This window comes from Pan paniscus, chromosome 4, assembly GCF_029289425.2.
Source record: "Pan paniscus chromosome 4, NHGRI_mPanPan1-v2.0_pri, whole genome shotgun sequence".
NCBI classification, from domain to species: domain Eukaryota; kingdom Metazoa; phylum Chordata; class Mammalia; order Primates; family Hominidae; genus Pan; species Pan paniscus.
This window is the reverse complement of record NC_073253.2, coordinates 93,673,518-93,695,070: the sequence shown is the minus strand read 5'-3', so window position 1 is coordinate 93,695,070 and position 21,553 is coordinate 93,673,518. Positions and strand designations below refer to the sequence as shown.

General features: G+C 37.7%; 1 pseudogene; it reads left to right on the top strand.

The window, feature by feature from the left end:
- The first annotated feature begins 2,180 nt into the window (after positions 1-2,180).
- The window catches only part of LOC100979374 (keratin, type II cytoskeletal 8-like), a 45,398-nt pseudogene continuing 26,025 nt past the window's right edge, over positions 2,181-21,553 (top strand).

The following is a 21,553-nucleotide window of genomic DNA, read 5'->3' as shown; positions in this document are numbered from 1 at the left end:
GTAGGATAGGAGACTTCTAAGGAGAGTTTGTAGGCTTTAAAAGGCCATGTTGTAACAGGCAGGTGATAACAGGCTTTAACCCTTTTAAAGTGTGCTGTGGGATGGGGTATTAGCATTGAGCGGGGTAAGGGTGATTAGGTTTTAATGGTATAGTAATGAGTGTGTGATCGGTCACCAGGGAGGGAGGAGAGGTGTCCCATACTTGTGGGTTAAAGTTGGGAGATACAAGAGGAAGGTGCGAAGGAGGCTTTGAACTGGGGGAAATGGTGGCGATGAGTTGTGGCTATAGCCCAGAAATAGTCAGCAAAGCAGATAATTTAGTTAAAATGTCTCAACCAAATAAGGGAGCTGGGCAGGTGGGGATAACTAAAAAGGAGTGCATAAAAGAATGTTGTCCAAGTTGGCACCAGAGTTGGGGAGTTTTAAGAGGTTTAGAAGCCTGGCCATCAATACCCACAACAGTTATGGAGGCAAGGGAAACAGGCCCTTGAAAAGAAGGTAATGTGGAGTGGGTAGCCTCTGTATTGATTAAGAAGGGGATGGACTTAGCCTCCACTGTAAGAGTTACCCAAAGCATCTGTGATGGTCCAGGAGGCTTCCAAGGGGATTGGGCAGTGTCAATCTTCAGCCGCTAAGCCGAGAAGGTCTGGGAAGGAGTTAGTCAGAGAGCCTCAGGCCAGAGTTCTGGGGGCTCTGAGAGTGGCTGCTGGGTGAGTTGGACAGTTCGATTTCCAGTGGGGTCCTGCACAGATGGAACTCGGCTTAGGAGGAATTCTGGGCTGCAGGCATTCCTTGGCCCAGGGCCAGATTTCTGGCACTTGAGGCAAGTACCTGGGGGAGGAGGTCCTAGAGGAATGCCTGGCTGCTGCAGTTTAGGCATTTTGAAGTTCTTGTGTGCTGGAGATGTGGTTGGGGTTTCTCTTACAGTAGAGGCAAGTAATTGCAACTCAGAAATATGTTGCTGCTTGGCTGCCTCTTCTCTATTATTGTACACCTTGAAGGCAAGGTTAATTAAGTCCTGTTGTGGGGTTTGAGGGCCGGAATCTAATTTTTGGAGCTTTTTCTAATGTCAGGAGCGGATTGGGTAATAAAATGCATATTGAGAATAAGACGGCTTTCTGGCCCCTCTGGGTCTAGGGCGGTAAAGCATCTAAGGGTTTTTGCCAAACGGGCCATGAACTGGGCTGGGTTTTTATATTTGATGAAAAAGAGCCTAAACACTAACTGATCTGGGAGAGGTTGGATAAAGAAAAAGGAGCATTGGCCAGGCGTGGTGGCTCATGCCTGTAATCCTAGCACTTTGGGAGGCCAAGGTAGGCAGATTACAAGGTCAGGAGATCGAGACCATCCTGGATAACATGGTGAACCCTGCCTCTACTAAAAATAGAAAAAAAAAAAATTAGCCAGGCGTGGTGGCAGGCGCCTGTAGTCCCAGCTACTTGGGAGGCTGAGGCAGGAGAATGGCGTGAACCTGGGAGGCGGAGCTTGCAGTGAGCCGAGATTGCGCCACTGCACTCCAGCCTGGGTGACAGAGCGAGACTCCGTCTCAAAAAAAAAAAAAAAAAAAGAAAGAAAAAAAGAAAAAGGAGCGTTAACCTTGAATATGCCTTCAGCTCCAGCCACCTCTCTAAGAGGAAATTGTTGGGCAGGTGAGGGAGAGCTAATCATGGAACAAAACTGTAAGCCATACCAGGTGTGAGGGGAGGTAATAGAAGGGTTATAGGGTGGGGGAGCAGAGGCTGAGGAAGAATTGGGACCTGGCTCGGCCTGGTGAGGAGCAGCCTGGGGAGGAGGGGAGAAGTCAGATGTGTCCATAGAAAAGGAGGATTCAAAGGACTCAGAGCTTGGGGTGGAGACTGAAGGAACAGCCAGGAGAGAAAGAAGAAAGATTTGGGACAAGTTGCATTGGGAGCAGAGACTAGGGAGGGACCTATGTGTAAAAGAATGCCTGGACGTCAGGCACCTCAGACCATTTGCCCATTTTTCAACAAAAATCATCCAGGTCTTGTAAGATGGAGAAATCAAAAGCGCCATTTTCTGGTCATTTAGAACCATGGTCAAGTTTGTATTGGGGCCAAGCAGCATTGCAGAAGAAAATAAGTTGTTTAGGGTTTAGGTCAGATGTGAGTTGAAGAGGTTTTAAGTTCTTGAGAACACAAGCTAAGGGAGAAGAAGGGGGAATGGAGTGTGGAAGATTGCACATAGTGAAGGAGGTAAGTTTAAAGAGAAAGGTAGAGACATGGAGAAGGGGGTGCTGAGCAGCCAAAGCAGGCATCCCCACAATTGACTTGCCACCAAGGGAATGTGGGTGAATGACCAAGGCAGGCGTCCCTGTGGTGATCAGACACCAGTGGATGAATGGTGGGTGAATGATCAGGGCAGGCATCCCTGCGACGATCAGACACCAAGGGAAGACTGTCTTCTCGAGTCTGTGACCGGCACCAGAGTTTTGGGTCCACGGATAAAATGTGTCTCCTTTGTCTCTACTAGAGAGGAAAAAGAACTGAATTGGAAGGACAGGGAGATTGAAGGGTAGCGAGAGAGGCTGGAGAAGAGAGTGAAGAAATCGCTTACCTGATGTGAAATTGGTGAGATGTTCCTTGGGCTGGTCTGAGGACCCAGGGTCATAGGTGGATCTCCTCGTTGAGTGAGGGTGAGGACAGGGGAACGGTCTCCCAAAAGGAGTCCCCTGTCCCAGGTCTTTGGCACCAATTGTCATGCGCCTCCATGTGAAGAGACCACCAAACAGGCTTTGTGTGAGCAATAAAGCTTTTTAATCACCTGGGTACAGGCAGACTGAGTCCGAAAAGAGAGTCAGCAAAGGGAGATGGGGTGGGGTAGTTTTATAGGATTTGGGTAGGTAGTGGAAAATTACAGTTAAAGGAGGTTGTTCTTTTGCAGGCAGGGGCAGGGGTCACAAGGTGCTTGGTGGGGGAGCTCCTGAGATTCATTGTCCAGAAGAAGGAATGTCACGAGGTTGATCAGTTAGGGTGGGGCAGGAACAAATCACAATGGTGGAATGTCATCAGTTAGGACAGGAACTGCCAATTTTCACTTCTTCTGTGGTTCTTCAGTTGCTTCAGGCCGTCTGGATGTATATGTGCAGGTCACAGGGGATATGATGGCTTAGCTTGGGCTCAGAGGCCTGACAATTATGATATCAAATATTGTCAACCTCTTATCCTCTCATTATCTTGGTAACATTTCTTCACAGCACCTGGCATTTTCAGAACTGCACTTTTTCTCAGTTATATTCATTTTTTAAACTTGGATTTAAAAGAAAGCCTTGGAAAAAAACAGACTATTTTTCCTACTATGTTTGGTAGTAAACAAGGCAACCGGGCACATGAGTCTTTCTGTGTTTGATTTCTCTTGTGGTGAAGGAGTTTCTGAGATTGTCTTTGTTGTCAACGTTTAGCTCTTAATCAGGTTAGGAATACTCATTTGAGCAAATGGCTTTATTTAATTTTTTTGAGCTAGCTCTGATGTTACCTACATATTTGGAGTGGCATTTTTTTTAAAATGAATTAATAAAATACAGAAATACCTAGAAAAATATTGTATTCTGTGTGAACAAAATGGTGACCCTGGCCAAGGAAGGCTTTTCAAATCTTCAGAACAGTCCATTCATTTAACGACAATTTTAATTTACTGAAATTTTACAAAATTTTAATTTACTGAAAGCTTATTATGTATCAGCTCCTTCATATGGTTTATGTTATTTAATCCTGTGAACAGCACAGGGAATTTGGAATTATTAATGTTATCATTTTTAAAGATGACTAATGCTAAGAGAGGTTAAATAACATTCCTAAGGTGACACAATTTGTGAGTCATGAGTGAGACTCAAACTATATTTTTGAGTATTAATTTGCTTTATTTATTTATTTTCTTCTTAGTTTTTTTTTTTACTAAAATTGAGGTGCATTATACTTATAAAATTTAGCACCTTCACCATTTCTAAGGGTAGAGTTCAGTGAAGATTCAAATTTGAATTTAATTCTCAAATTTGTGTTTGTAATCCCTATATTATCCTACACTGAATCCAGATGATAAAACACCAACTGAAAAAACCTCAAGTAGAACAAAATAAGAGTCAATTTTTATATAATAAAACCAAGGATGAATCAACGTTAGTAAAATTATGAATATGCTATGTTATCCTAGAAAATTCAAAGAATTGTATGAGATAAATAGATGATAAACATAGTCAGTCATCTTTGTATAATACCAGTTATACGATTTCTTATGGAAAATTAATTGCACACCTTTTTTCTTCCCTAGAGCATTGAACTTTATTTTTTTAAAAAATCCATTTGCGAAACTCTGCTTTGGAGCCTGGAATATTAAACTGTCATCTCACAACCAAAAAAGGACAAGAGTAAAATGAAAATGGATCCTATCCCAAATAACTAAAAGTTTTTTGGCATTGTTTAATATTTGGAGGGAAATAAGTGAGCTGTAATAGAGCAGAAATCTCCTTGCTGTCATGATTTGACTACTGCTTTTAACCCCAGAATTAAACAGAGCAGGCAAAACACATTTCCTACAGCCCACAATGAAGTAATATTCAGTCTTGCAGCACCGCTTTTGGAGGCAAGTACACTATCTTTAAATCTACTCTTTTTTGTCAAAACCCCTAAGCAGGAGACCTCATCCAGTGTGGTCACAGCACAGTCAATCTGTTATTTAAAGAATATTTCTTTTGCATTGGTGGACCCCAAATGCCTGCTCTGTTGAAATTATAGAGTGAAATGTTCTTAAGGCTTATTCTATTTGGCAAATCAATGTTTTAAAAGAAAGAATTTAGAGTAATGTTTCAAAAGATGGAATTTAGAGAGTTGTAGCAGAATGCCATCTACATGGAACATACTTAGCCACTTGCTTTTGTAAAGAGATGTTTTTCCCATCCATTTGCACGTTGTTTTTTTAATTTAAAGAAATTGCTGTTGAATAAGACACTCTCCTGTCTTTCATGCCACATTCTCTTACCTTTTTTCTCCTTAGTTTGCATTTTAAGAGACATTTGCATGAGAACAAATCCTCTTCATTTGAAGCTTTAGCTGTTTGAACTTCTGACGGATTGACCTCCAGTCGTAATTATTGATACGGAAGCTTCAAAAGGCTGCAATACCCCATCCTTTATCTTAGGCTCCATTCCCTTTATCTGATACATTCCTTGCTGTTAACCTCAATGGCAGTCCTACCTTTCACTGACTCTAGGAAAGCCTCAGCTCCCTTTCCCCTCCTTTTGACCTTTGGTCAGCGGCCTCATAATTTGCCTGAAATGGTTAGCTTTTCACTTGGAAATGTTTGGCAACAGTCATTTTGCTGGCTGCTCCCAGTTATTGCTGCCTTCAGACGTGCCTTCCTATAAGGCCACAGGCTTCCCAGTGTGGCAGCAGTTTCATGTTTCCATTGTACAATGGCACCTGCTAACTTATAACCATTGTTGAAGAATTAACTTGTTTTTCTTGAGATGCTTCCTTGACCCTCCTAACCTGGGCAGGTGTCTTTGCCTTGCACTACCACAGCATCTTGTGCTTCTACCATCATAAGGCTCATCACATTGCTGCAACTGCTTATTTAAATTTCTGTAAACTCCATAGAAGTAAAGATTACATTAAGCTTATTTATATCCTCAACCTGCTAACACAGTGCCTCACGTTTAGTAAGTGCTCAATAAGTATTTATTGAATGAATGAATATTGATCAACTATTATGTGTGTGGCACTTTGTCAGGCTCCATTGGTGAAGTCCACTAAAAGCAGAAACGTGTTCAATTTTTTGCAAGTAGTTATTTGCATGTCTGGAGCTGTCCAGCTCATATTTATCTGTTCCACAAACAAGCAATGAAGGAGATGTGGGGGCAAAGAGATGGGGGTAGGTATTTCAGAAGAATAAACTCATGCACAGACACAGAGGTAGGGAAATGAGAAAGAACAGGTGAGAGGTCTGAGGTGGCTTCCAACCCACCTCAGCCCTAAACAATTTTTGTTTTTCCTGCTATTCCAGGCCTATGGAAGTCTACAAGTTTCACCTCAAATTCACTTATTACAGGATGTTTTTCATATTTTCTAGAAAGCTATATTCTTTGAGTCCCTTTAGAGTTTTGTACAACTTTTATGGTACTGAGTTATTTTGAATTGTAATCAGTTGTGTGCGTACTATTGTATCTTACCTGCTCAACTGTAAACTCTGAGTTGAGAGTCTGTCTCTTACTCATCTCTGCATCTTCTGCTCAACATAGAAATTGACCACATTGTAGGTACACATTGTTATTATATTACTCTTTAATTTTAGGGTGAACATTCTCATTAGTGTTGCATAGCTGAAAGAAATGAAGAATGCTCCCTTCTTTAGGTTTAGTCCACCAAATATCCTACTCTGCAGCTGTTTGGCTTTATGGACCAACATATCTAGCCATTGGTAATTTAGCACTGGGCTTGCTTGAAGGCTTGTGTATGAAGTTTCAATAGTGTGAGAAGCAAAGTGGTATCTACCATTATTTTAAAATCAACAACAAATAGGTAAAAAAAATTTTACATATGATTTTTAAGCTAGAGGAGAAAACCGTGTTTGAATTAGTAAAAATGTTAACCACAGAAATAGATTTTTGTTCCTTCTTCTTTGCAATTTCTTCAGTTGGAGAAAGTTGGGATAGTCATGAAGGAGATTTGCAATATCTGAAAGCACCAGCTTCCCATTGACATGGTGCAACTAGACTGTGCCTTTAGCTATATGCTGGCAAGAATCCTATACTGCCCCTGCAACATCAAACAGTTAGGAAGCTAGGAGATTTCTATTTCTCATAGCTTAGCTGTGTGATCTTCAATGTCAGGTAATTCGTACAGACCTTATTCCCATAATTTTTTAAAGAATGCATTTCAATTAGATGATCTTTAGGATCCCTTCCAGCTTCAGATTTCTAGGTTTTTCTGATATTTTAGGAAAAACAAGGATAAAGATGATTGACATAAATTTTCTTTCCATATTATGCTTGTGGTTAGTCTTACTGCAATGGGACCTATTATGGCTGGGCTTTCCATAATATGAAAAGGAAGAAAATTCATAGTCATTATTTCCCTTTAAGCATTTGCTTTGTTCTACAGGGTAAGGGTTTTCCAAGTTCTGTACATTGCATGTATTACCCAGAAATGGTGCATATGGTAATAAAAGTGAGAGTCAAAAGGTCCAGGTGAGTTCTTTCTTCTCTCAAAAAGACAATAGACTCAATTGTAATGTTCAGCACATTTTGAAATAGCTTAAACTTAATTCCTTAATTTGTTTCATTGAGTTACACTTTTTTTTTCAAAGGAGGAGCACATAAAGAATGTATAATTTGTTTGGGTTTCTAATACTACCATTTATCTCTTCATTTCTAATGGCACTGAATGATAATAATGTATGTTAGAAAGTGGGGAGATAGTATAAATTGTCTTTGCTCTGAAATTTTTGAGAGATTCCTTAAGATAATTGAGGATACCAAAGAGGGATATGAAAATAGAAATGAAAACTCACTCTCTTCTGCTTATAGAAAAACATTTAAGCACTAAGAGGGGGTGAACAAGTGGAGAGAGAAATTTTAAAAAAGGGAGAAGATGAGAGAGACATTGGTTAGTATTGTTCTCTTAAAATTTTGGAAAATAAATACATTGAACTTTTGTTTTGCAAAGTAGTTGATTTTATTGAGTCTTTAAAATATAGCATCTCATTTTGAGTAATTTTAAATTTTAAAGTTTTTAGAAGATTTCAAATTTCAATTCTGTCAAACAGAATTCAATTTAAAATATATATTTAATTCCATATATAAGTGCTAAAACTGAAATGATGTTGATTTTTTTCATAACACCTGAGATGAAATAATTTTCACTTACTAATATAAACACTTTTCATAGAACTCTTAACCCATTTGTTTCTCCATTTCCACAAGTTAAAAGAAAAAAAATCATCTAGTAAATTTTACCTATTGTTTATTTTTCTCTGTATGTGGTTGCTTATATGATACCAACCTAAAACTGTTGGGTACACAATTCTTCAAAGTTTAGTTCCATTGTTTTACATCACCACCATTTTGCTCCATAAATCCCTCATAAAAAATTTGTCAAGTGTATAATTTGTAAAACTGAATAATTTTACTTCAATCCAAGAATAGCTTTTTCCTACAGAACACTCTATTTTGTGTCAAAAAAAAATATGTAATAGGACCAAATGAACAAGTTTGACACCAATCAGAACTCCTGCTCTTAAGTTTGACTCCCTTCATTTCATACTGTATGGGGCACACTTTGTACTGTATTTGGCCCTGTAGGCACTTTAACTTAAAGATCCGATTTAGCTTAACTCTTAAATATGCTCCTACATCTCATCTTCTAATAATACATTTCCCTTTTGGGAGACTTTGGGAAAAAAGAGAACTTACTGTACTCTAGCAAGAGTTACATATACAGGAAAGTAGGGCAAGACCAAGCAGGTAGGTAAGTGTAGACCAGCACTTTGAGATGCTTTAAAACTTCCAGAAACTGTCTTCTTGAGCAGAAATTGTTTTACGGTAGAAGCCTCCAGGGCCTGAAAGGCACAGGCTTCAAGCCATTTTCTGCCAGGTCAAAGGGTCGATCACAGTTGGGAAAAGACATTTTCATTTTCAACCACAAAATTGCTCTTCATTTCTGCAAAACAACATGGAAAGTGAAACTGGAAGCAAGCCAGGCACTTTGCTGGGTTTGCTTTGGGTGTGAATTTGTTCACATAGCTCTAAGTTCAGAACATAATGTTATGCTCTAGAAATGCCATAGTGTATTGTTAGAGGATGTAATGTCACACTGAGGACCATTTATTTCACAAAAGGAATGTTAGTTGCTAAAATGCAACCAAATACTGTATGTGAGTATGTGTGTGTGTGTGTGTGTGCATGTGTTTACATTACATGTACATGAAAATACTCTAAATTTTTTATTTAAAGACGTGAAAAGATAGCATCTTAAACAGCCACAGAACTAGAAAGCTAAATTCCTTCACTTTTTATTTAGAGGCAGAATTTATCTGAATACCTGATTTACCTCTAAAGTAGGAGAGAAGAGTATGGATTGCTCTTGGTGAATTCTTCCTCCTGCTATAACTATTGAGATAAATCACTGGATGAAATGCCCCTATGTTTGCAACAAAGCCTGCATTTCTGAGCTGAGAGTATAACACGAATATTTTGTCAAAAATAATTTAAATGACGTTGTCTCTAGTTTTTTAATGCCTGATACATTTGTCCATGTTTTATTAATGTCTCCCAGACCTACAGATAGCAGATTCTCAGCAGCATACTTAACATGATTGCCTTTTTTGCACTTTCAGAGCATTGAGTTTGGAGAGAGGAGCTTCAGTGCAAAGTAATGGAGGTTAACACCCTGATTTAAGGTGGGACTCCTTCGTAGCACCCTTGTGCCATTTCATTAGTATAGGTTTGCTCTTCTCAGGTGAGTTGCAGATTATTCCTGGGATGAGCTTGTTTTTTTGTCTTTTGTTTTTTATCTTTTCCATACTTTTTCATAGCACTCAGGATATCTGCACACAGTAGGCATTAAAGTATATGCTTAATCATTAAGAACATATTTTCAGTGTTGGTACAGTAAATATTATAATCCAATCGTTGTGGAAAGCTGGAAATTCTTTTGTTTGCTTGGCTGGCTCCTGCTAAAAAAGCTTCTGGGTGCTTGCGGACCTCACGTTCCACTAGGTCCTGGAGGAGACAGCTCTATCATGTGGCACTTAGCCGTGAGACTAGCTGAACTCATTTTTGGACTGCCAACCCCAGAATTCAGCAACCCAGTCAAAACCAATGAATTTGGTCTTCTTAACCCTTAAAAAAAAAAACCAAAAATGGTAGAAAAATGACATTTTGATTTTAAAATGCATTTCCCACAATACTTCATGGGTGAAGTCTTGAAGAAAGGATTATCTTGTTCCCATTTTATTTTATTTTATTATTATTTTTTATTATACTTTTAAGTTTTAGGGTACATGTGCACATTGTGCAGGTTAGTTACATATGTATACATGTGCCATGCTGGTGTGCTGCACCCACTAACTCGTCATCTAGCATTAGGTATATCTCCTAATGCTATCCCTCCCCCCTCCCCCCACCCCACAACAGTCCCCAGAGTGTGATATTCCCCTTCCTGTGTCCATGTGATCTCATTGTTCAATTCCCACCTATGAGTGAGAATATGCGGTGTTTGGTTTTTTGTTCTTGCAATAGTTTACTGAGAATGATGATTTCCAATTTCATCCATGTCCCTACAAAGGACATGAACTCATCATTTTTTATGGCTGCATAGTATTCCATGGTGTATATGTGCCACATTTGCTTAATCCAGTCGATCATTGTTGGACATTTGGGTTGGTTCCAAGTATTTGCTATTGTGAATAATGCCGCAATAAACATACGTGTGCATGTGTCTTTATAGCAGCATGATTTATAGTCCTTTGGGTATATACCCAGTAATGGGATGGCTGGGTCAAATGGTATTTCCAGTTCTAGATCCCCGAGGAATCGCCACACTGTCTTCCACAATGGTTGAACTAGTTTACAGTCCCACCAACAGTGTAAAAGTGTTCCTATTTCTCCACATCAAGCAAACAAACTCCTGGTTTATTTGACAATTGAGCACTTCTTAGCTCCAGGCATGTCCTCTGGCCTCTCCCCTGTAAAGCAAGCTTTCTCCAACCTGGGTTAACAGACTTAACAAATGAGGAGAGGGAAGGCCCTTTCTTGGACTTCAAGCTAGGTGGTGGAAAAGAGAAAAGCATGCAATTTCTAATTGGGGGTGTGGAGAGGTCCTGATGAAGATTACATGTAAGTGATATTGAGGAAATTTTCTCAAAGGCTCTTCACAAGAATACCTTTGGAAAGGACAATTAAAAAGTAGATAGAGTCATGTATTTTCTTAACCTAAGTTCAAGATATTTTTTTCACAGGTGATTCGTAAACAACTTCATCAATTTAAAAAATGTCTGTTGATATTTCTCTCTCCTTCCTTCCCTCCCTCCTTCCTTCCTTCCTTCCTTCCTTCTCTCTCTCTGTCTCTTTCTTCCTTCCTTCCTTCCTTTCTTCCTTTCTTATCAGAGACAGGGTCTTCCTCTGTCACCCAGACTGACATGCAGTGGCTCAATTAAGGCTCACTCAAGCTCCTGGGGTCAAGTGATCCTCCTGCCTCAGCCTCCCAAGAAGCTGGGACAGCATATGTACACCACCACGCTCGGCTAACTTTTTTTAATGTTTTGTAGAGACAAGGTCTCCCTATGTTGCCTAGGCTGGTCTCAAACTCCTGGGCCCAAGCTATCCCCCTGCCTTGGCCTCTCAAAGTGTTGGGATTACAGGCACATGCCCTGCACCTGGCTGATATTTTCTTTATGTTTTTAATGTCATCAGCTTTTACATTAAATGTCATAAAACACTTTGTATTTCCTCAATTTCATATTTCCACAGTTCCTACTTTTGGAATGTAACCTAAAATGTTCAGCAGAGCCTCACTCAGTGAGTACAGTGCAGTAGTGCATTCAAAGCTAATTAAGAGAGAGAATTAATCAGTTGTTTTCATCCACGAATAAGGACACCTGCACTGATAGGTGTAATCCATTCATCAACCAACCCAAGTGCTTGTCTTATGCACAGGTGGCAGTGTTGTTTTCTGTAAGGCTCTTAAATCTCTCTTTTGTTGGTAGGAAATCAAAGGAGTGTGATTTTTAGAAGGCACTGGGGCTGTGGCTTAGCCAAACTGTTTTGCTGATCCAAGACAAATTCTTAATGCAAATTAATTCACCACTACACATTCCGAAAGCTGACACCAGGTTTAATTTAGATGGTGTCCTTTTTGTATCTTGGGGTCACTGTAGTATAGATACTAAATGGGCATCTAAAATATTTGGGCTTTCACAATTGGGAAACACCAGGTGGAGAAATCTAAGAGTGACATTTACGGAGTTCCTACGGGAAATTTTGGCATCGTGGTCAAGACCAGAGTTTCCCAAACTTTAGTGTGGGTCTGAATGGTCTGAAAAGCTTATCAAACCAGATTAATAAATCTCAATCTTATAGTATCTGATTCGGAAGGCGAGGTCTAAAGAATCTGTGTTTCTAACAAGTTCCCAGGCGATGCTGCTGCTGCTGCTGGTCTTGGACTGCACTGTGAGACCCATTGGTCTATATCCCACTATACCCCACTATATTCTAACCACACTAAAGATTCCTCTCAGCCTCCTGGCAGATTTGGAAAAGTTGAAACAAATGGGTGCTAGAGTTAAACAGGATGAAGAGGTGCAGAGATGCTCTGGGCTGATTGGTAGGCCACACACAGAAATGAAGGAAACTACAAAATCTAAAGACGTCTTTCTTTGCTACTGAGATTTATCTCTGCTTAGCTCTATAAAAGAAAGCAAAGTTGACATTTATGTGATGGCAAACCATAAGGCACCCACTGCCAGCATGAGCAGTTCTGACTACCCACTGTTATTTTTAAATGTTTCAGACACCCTGGGAGAGAGTGCAAAAAAACAGACTCCTGATCTAAACAATATGAGAAAAAGGATTCCAGATAGTTCATTTCACACAAAGGCATTTTTTTCCCACTAATGCAGGTTAGAAGACACTGTAATATAGCAGCAATTATTTTAGCAAGGAAAAAAAGACATAAAAGGCCTTTTCATAAAGATTTTCAGACCTAAATATCTTACCACTATTTACCAATGAAGTTGAAATGTGGGTTATTTTATTTGGGAGCCTTTGTTGCTCATGGGAAAGGTAAGAAATGCTGTGTACAACATGTGGTTTTTATAAAAAGGTACCTTTGTTCAAAACATCTAAACAATTTGTGCCCACCCCCACAGACCTTCAGCAACTAAGGATGATGGTCTTTGTGCCCAAGGTAAGGTGCACATGTGAACATTTTGGTTGCATTTTCTGGGTACCGTAAGTCCAAAAGGAGAACTCTGATTTACAGTCAACAGCTCCAACAAGTGACCCTTGGCAGAAAGGGTCTGCTTTTTCAGCTGGTGCTGTTGTTGAAGTTCAGAGGAATAGCTCATCTGTCTCTATTTCAGGCATCTGGCAAATGGAGAACTGTTTCAGCATTCTCCATTCCACTAAACGCTTACAGATGACTTCCATATTCTGGAGCATCTGCTGGTTATCTCATTTTGAGTTACTTTTCCCGTTGTGTTTTGAAAAGACTCTCTCTCTAGCTTTTATTTTGTAAGTCCATTATTGTTGCTGTCTTGGTGTTTGGGGAGATCAACAGATGTGCCTGGTGTTACCTCAGGAGATAGGCCAAACCTGTGGATAATCTGAAAAGAGAAACAGTGATTTTGTTAAAAAAGAAACAAAAAATTAATTAAAAACTGAGCTGAATCACAATTGTAAAATATATTCAGGAAATGATTCATGGGCCAAAAGTAAACAGTCATCAATAATTTTGGGATCTTTTTTTGAAAGTTCTTATAAACAGTACTCAAAGAACTACATACTTACACAGTTGCTATATGTGATGCAGGTACATAATATAAGTGTTATTTTGAATTTATTATTGTAAGTGAATGCACTCATTTTTATTTCTTACCGATGCTTGCCTGGTTGAGTGCTTTGCTCTATACCTTGTAAAATGTCAAAACGGCCAAATATCTGGGTTCTTCTTGAGGGAATTTTTCTTCATTTTCATAAAAGACGACACTTACAACTCATAATATATCCGAGCGCCTTCATTTGCCTTTTAGAGCACGTGAATGGTGTTCTGCATATATTAAGGCTTTTCTTACTTCCAGTTAATCAGCTATATGGGGCACTTACACATGAATTTGAATATTAATGTGTTTTTAAAAGCAGGGTGACTAGTACCATTAAAATCACGATTTTGAATTGATTAATGCCCAATGAAGATTTCTTTGATGCAAGCTACTAATTGGACAACAAGGAAGGGTGTTCTAATTGCAATCATTTTCTTCAGAAGAGAAAGCACAATGGGCATGTGATTAGCTAATAGTCTTGTTTTCTTATATTTTGGAGATCTTCAAATGCAGAAAACGTTAAATAACAACATAAAGACACCCATAATAATGCATAATATTTAAAACTTACCACTTAGTCATATTTGCCTTATCGTTTTTTAAAGAGACAAACATTACAGATTTAGCCAAAGTCTCCATAACCACGTTTCATCATTCTATTATTTATACTCTCTTCCCAGAGACAACATCTATCATGAGGTTAATGCGCTTGGTTTCTAGTCCATTTCTCATACTTCTACATACATATTCTATGTATTTATCCAAGGCAATATTCTTGACCAATATTAAAAAAAATCTTTAAAAAACCCTGTATATATAAAATATCTTGTATCTGTTATTTCGTAAAGAATTAGACATTTTCTATTACTAAAGCCACAGAAAACCCAAAACTTCTAAGAAGTCATGGCTTTTCTTATCTGTATAATCTTTAATAGAATTTATGACAGTGATAATCACAGGAACATCTGTCTGGGCTTCCTTGGAACTTCTCATTGGATGCAAAGATTAATTTAAGGTGTTGGACTGTTGCTTGGACACAGACCAGAGGACAAAGCATGAAGGCCAGTTACATTCAAGACTATAAATCATGCTGCTATAAAGACACATGCACACGTATGTTTATTGCGGCATTATTCACAATAGCAAAGACTTGGAACCAACCCAAATGTCCAACAATGATAGACTGGATTAAGAAAATGTGGCACATATACACCATGGAATACTATGCAGCCATAAAAAATGATGAGTTCATATCCTTTGTAGGGACATGGATGAAATTGGAAACCATCATTCTCAGTAAACTATCGCAAGAACAAAAAACCAAACACCGCATATTCTCACTCATAGGTGGGAATTGAACAATGAGATCACATGGACACAGGAAGGGGAATATCATACTCTGGGGACTGTGGTGGGGAGGGGGGAGGGGGGAGGGATAGCATTGGGAGATATACCTAATGCTAGATGACGAGTTAGTGGGTGCAGTGCACCAGCATGGCACATGTATACATATGTAACTAACCTGCACAATGTGCACATGTACCCTAAAACTTAAAGTATAATAAAAAATAAAAAAAATAAAAAAATAAAAAAAATAAATAAAAAAAAAAAAGAGTATTGTCAGGGAAACAAAACCATCATGTTCTTTATTTGTGAAAATTAGGCAAAATAGATTTTAGTAGCAGCTTGAAAAAACATTTTTGCCATCTTCAGAAGGGGTTGGGTTACTATATTGACATTACCTCCCACTAAGAGAAATATCAATTTCTGCCCTTTGTTTCAGAAGACACCACCACTGATGGTAATCTCTGTCTTTGTATAGGGTGAACTTTAAAAAGACTAAAGTGAGGCTGAGTGTCCTTGCCATATCCGGGGAAAAGATTGTCTTTTTTTTTTTCAGCAGTCAGATGTTGTCTATAGCTTACATGTAGCCTAACAAAAAAGAGCCTCTGCATTTCCGATTGCTCTGTGTCTTACTCATTACTGTTATTCTGAGTATTTCAAGGAATTAACACTTTTGCTAAAAATGATAAACAATGTCTCAGTTCATCTAGTACAGGGGTCTCAACCCCCAGGCCATGGACCAGTATCAGTCCGTGGCCTGTTAGGAACTGGGCTGCACAGCATGGGGGGAGGGTCAGGTGAGCAAGCAAAGCTTCATCTGTATTTAAAGCGGCTTCCCATCACTCGCATTACTGCCTGAGCTTGGCCTCCTGTCAGATCAGTGGCAGCATTAGACTTTCATAGTAGCATGAATCCTGTTGTGAAATGTACATGTGCAGCATCTAGGTTGCACACTCCTTATGAGAATCTAATGCCTGATGATCTGTCACTGTCTTCCATCACCCCCAGAAGGAACTGTCTAGTTGCAGAAAAACAAGCTCAGGGCTCCCACTGATTCTACATTATTTGCATAATTATTTAATTATATATTACAATGTAATAATAGTAGAAATAAAGTGCACAATAAATGTAATGTGCTTGAATCCATCCCGAAACCATCCCTCTGCACTCCCCCCAAACCATGGAAAAATTGTCTTCCACAAAACCAGTCCCTGGTGCTAAAAAGGGTGGGGACTACTAATCTAGTAGAATTCCTTATGCAGGGGATGTGAGTTAACGTGGAGATTTCTGTGATCATAACTGCTTGGGAAATGGACTCCCAGCCTCCCAATATCTCTTTTGGTAGTGATCTTGTCTTAGTAGTAAGTATGGGTTGTATGAGTGATGGAAAAAAAAACGGAGAAAGATTTATAGGAATAGATCAGTAATGAAAAGCAAATACCTCATGGGAGCCAATACTCAACAAGAAGCTTACTTATTCAGTCATCCAGCTTGCTATTTTAGAAAACCCAAAGAAATAAAAAAGTGTCTTTATTTCCTCTATGAATAATGCTAATAGTTAAAAGGTTGCTTTTGACCACTCATTTCTGTTAGCTATAGAAAAGTCACCATAAATTTTATCTATACATGTTTATATAATTCTGTGTTGTCTTCTAACAATTCAAACATCAAGAAAACACCATGTCAATAGCCTATAGGTACATAGACGATTTAGATTTGAAAAATTCTATTATGAGTATTTGATAACAATTCTAGGTCTATAACTTATTGATATATTTCAAAGGTGTATTTACATATATCAATCAGAGAAACAAAAACAGAACCCTGTTTTTAAGTGTAAGACATTAAGCCCCCAGAAGAGTGGTGAAGTGGAGAGAATGTGTGGCTATGTTCTAAATCCCCTTATGCACAAACTTACCTACTCATTTATATGGTTCTTTTTCTCTAATTGTGTTGAATCCAACTTGCTAGGCATGCTTTAAAACATTACATAGAGGTGTGATGTTACAGGAAAAATATTTTTAAAAGACTATAAACTTTGTACTTTTTTGGATACTTTATGGTTGAAAATTTCAATATACTGCTTTTTGGTCCTTAGTTTTTATTTCTATTAAGCCTCCCTTTGCCTCGCTCAATAAAGGATCACCTTTTGTCTGATTTGTACTCTCATCGTAGTTGTGTGACATGGTAAATCTTGTGCTCAGAAACACCTGGAAGTTGAACTTCTTGGAAAACTCTTAAATGAAGACAGTCTTGGGTTTTTAAATTTCATTTATTTTTTATTACCAAGGAAAACTGAGCAAGAACCCCAAATTCCGGAACTGTAATTCCTGATGGAATACCCTGCCAGTGTAGACTACTGCCTTCTGACATTTCAGTGGCTAGGAAGATCTGATCATCCTATGAGATTCTTCACTGTTCTTGTTGATGCCTGGAATTTCAGTTTTGTTTTGAAATGCAGGCTTCTTGAATGTAACATCTTTACATCATCACTCATTTATTCCAAATATAAAACATGGCACGACCTGCCTTAGAGGTTTTGACTAGTTTGAATTTAATTGGGTAATTGGAAGAATTTGGAGATTGAGGGCCCAAGGATAAATATTTGCATAGTATACTTAGTCCTAGGTTTGGGTTCCTGGGTTTAGTGGATTTTATTTAAAGCTCTGCTATATTTTTCTGAATTGTTAGAATACATGTACCATATTGGATTCAATTTTAGTGATAGGTGTCTTAAGTGATCTCACTTTTCACCTACAGATTTTCTCAAGAGTGTCCTCAATTTCAATACAATTTTTAAACTCTCTCTTCATTAGTTTTTTAAGCAAACCATTTAGCGTGGAAGTGGGGAAGCTTCCACCCTGGGCGCATATTACACTCAATGAAAGTTTTGAGAAAAAAACAAAAACAAAAACACAACATCCTAGTTTTCCATTGTAGTCCAATTAAATCAGAATTGAGGCGGGATGGATGAGGCCTTTGCATTTTATTTAAAGGAAAATGCTTTTGGTGATCTTAAAATGCAGCTAGGCTTGAGAACTCCTAAGTACTTAAGCTTCATTGTATTATTTATACGTTGTAGTTACTATTCCACCTTAAAATATGACCTTATGATATATTTACATATCTGATTCCACCACTATAGGAAAATAATCTTAAGACATAAAATTGAGCTTACTATATTTCATATTTGCCCTAGTGTCTGGGTCTCAATAAATGTTTGAATGAACAAATGAATTACAATGCAAGCCATATGACCCTATTTTCATTTGCATGAGGTAATCAATAAAAGTTGTTTAAGTGAGTGAATGAAAGGGGAAAAAAAGCAGATCTTCACCTTTAACAGTGTTTGGCACCGATCTCATGGACTATATTATTAGTAAATGCCAGATAATATTTCCATTGTTTGTGTATGTAGCTATTTATCTCTATAAAATTAAGTATTTTAAAAGATAAAAAAAGACTCAGATTATTTTTTTGTTGAGTTTACTGCTTTTAATAAGTTTTTGGAATGCCTAGCATCAAGGACTATTGAATGTGTATTGTTGACTGACTAAAATTGATTAAAATAAGTAAATTTGATTTTCCAATATTTAAAAAAAAATTTTAATCTACACTTTTTTTTTTAACTTGCAAGAAAGTTCTTTCACTCCCCCAACCTTAAAAATCAATGAGTAAATTCCTTTATTACTTGACTTGGGTATAAATCTTTTTCCATATTACGAAGGGTCTGTTAAGACACCTAGAAGTAACAAGAATGCCTCAATTTTGCATAGTAATTCAAACATTACCAATTCTAATTCTCTACTGAATTTCATTTTTCTACTTCATGTGGGTAAAAGGAAGTTTATCTGCTTCACTCTGATATCCTACATAACTAGGATTCAAATAACTGTGCAGTGAACAGTGAATGTTGTACCTTGTACTTACAGAACTTCACTCTGACAAACTCAAAGAGCTTTAAAACGTGATTGTGTTAATCTTCACAATATCCCTTCTAGGAAGTAACATGACATTTTAATGTAAGAAAATCCAGGTGCAGTGTGAAAAATGCCAACCTGCTTTCTGGAGGGAATGTTTTAAAGATTTAAGATCTCTTTTAAGATTTTTTTGTTTATATATTTCAGACCTCAGGCTTCTCAGTGCTATGTTTTGTACCTGGTAAGTTTGAAATGATCCAGATGGTATTTTCAACCCAAAGGACACTTGTTTTTCTTTTAACAGAGACTTCACTACACATGTATTTTTTAAAAATTTCCTTAAAATTATTGTATACAGATGGTTTGACTACAGGTGTGACCCAACTGACTTTTGGGATTTTTGCTAATTAATTTCACTGCTTTAACAAAGAAGTGGCTTTCCAATGTGCAAAGACCAGTATAAGTTATAATGATAATGAAAATCATCATATGGAATAATTCTGCACCCCATTTTATTGGTTCGATAATTTTATTTTTCTCTTTGCCTTCAGTTTAATCATATTCCAGTCCATTGTCAACACTACTGTATGAGTGCTGTTTCCAAAATGCTTGAATACTTTCGGGATGGCCTTGCATGCCAGTGTTGTGCTGGAGACACCCACACACCCACCGTGACCTGCTTTCAGGTAGTTATTCTGCCACCCACAAACCTATACTCAAATGCCTCATTGTTTATTGATTTCGGATATAGTCACTGCTACTTGAATACGTCATTGAATTGTATTCTTCCATGCATTCAAACTGTTTCCTCTCCCTGCAATGCACATGTACCTTTTCTTCATCTAGCTAAATTCTACTCAGCTTTCAAGAGTTCAGATTAAGAGACACCCATACTATAATCAATGGACTATATAGTAATTGTTGAGTTATTTACTCCAATAGACACTGGCTTCTTGAGGAAAGAAACAATATATTATATGTTTCAATGTCAGTATCTAGTATAATAACTTCCATATAGTAGAGATACTAAAACATGTATCTATTAAATGAATAATTTTCTTCTTATAATGTATATGCTTACATAAAGTTTCAAGTGTTTATTACCAATATTACCCATCTAATTTTTATATTAATGGTAATACTTAAAACAATTGAGAGATAATATTTTGACATAGTCATTTTCTTCATGATAATAGAATTATCATATGATAGAAGTTGATGTTATGCAAGCAATACAGAAGTGTTGAGCTCCTTACCACATTGTAGACCTTATTCACTGAATGCAAGTGATATTCATTAAGATAAATCACATTTTGGACTTTAATTAAAAGATAATGCCTTAGGGCTCAATTACTTTTTAAATTCTATGCAGCTTTTCTAGTAAAATCTTGACCCTTTTCTCAGGTTTTCCTTTAGCCTACCTCCATTTGAAGGTGGGAGGTCTACTCTTCAAATAGAAATCTTCTGTAATATTCTTAAAAGGATGTCACCATTACTTCCAACTTGGCATAATATCAGATTGTATTCATCTGCCCCTAATTGGCAATGTGAAACATTTAGGGGTAAGAACTGATGCTTATGGAGTGCTGCTTGAAATATTTGAAGTCATCTAGTCTTAGTTTAGAAGCTAACTGGGAATCAAGCCATGCTACTGGGATGCAGTGTTATTTCCAATTTGGGGTTATTACAGATAAAGCAGCAGTGAACATCTGTGTACAGTATCTGTGGGGTATTAGTTCCAGAACCCCCTTGGATGCTGTTTTGGGCCCTCATAGATTTGTTATCTTGTGCTTTTTCATGATTCCTTCAGCTTGCAATAAGAGGCATTGTAGAAAATTGTTGTGTAGAACCTGCTGTCATCTTCACTGCCAAGTGATGCTCTTAAGGACATTGTACATTATATGGGGGGATTTCAAATATGACTGCTCATGAGAACCACTTGGGGAGATCTCCGTGCTCCACTTTAGACCTGCTGAATTAGAATCTCTGGGAGTAGTCCTGGAGATTAGTATTTTTTTCTTAAACTTTTTATCTTGAAATAATTTAGACTCACATGGAAGTTTCAAAAATGATATAGAGAGTTCCTTCATTCTAGTCTTCCAGCTTTACCCAATGATAACATCTTAATAACTTTAAAAGAATAATCTAATACAGAAAATTGACAATGGTTTAATACTATTAACTACATACCTTAATTTGGATTTCAGGAGTTTTTACTGGAGCTATTTTTGGCATATTATAAAATTTTATCACATTTGTAGATTTGTGTAACTACCACCACAATCAAGACACAGAATGGTTTCATCAACCTCAAAAACTCCCTTGTGTTAGCTTTTATACTTACACTCTATTCTCCTTGGTGGCCACTAATCCTTGGTGGCCACTAATCTCTTGTCTACTTCCATAGTTTTGTCATATCAAGAGAGCTATATAAATAGAATCATAAAGTATGTAATCATTTGGGATAGGCTTTTTTTTTACTCAGCATAATCTCATTAAGATCAATCCAAGTTATTGTATCTATCAAAACTTTGCTCCTTTTATTGCTGAGTAGTAGTCTATTATATGAATGTACCACAATTTGTTTATCCATTCACCCATTGAAGTGTATTTATTTCCAGTTTGGTATTATTACAAATAAAGCAGCAGTGAAGATTTGTGTAGAGTAGTTCCTCAGTATCTATGGGGGATTAGTTCCAGGACAAAATGAAGAAATCATAAAGCAAAGTAATTGGTTAGTC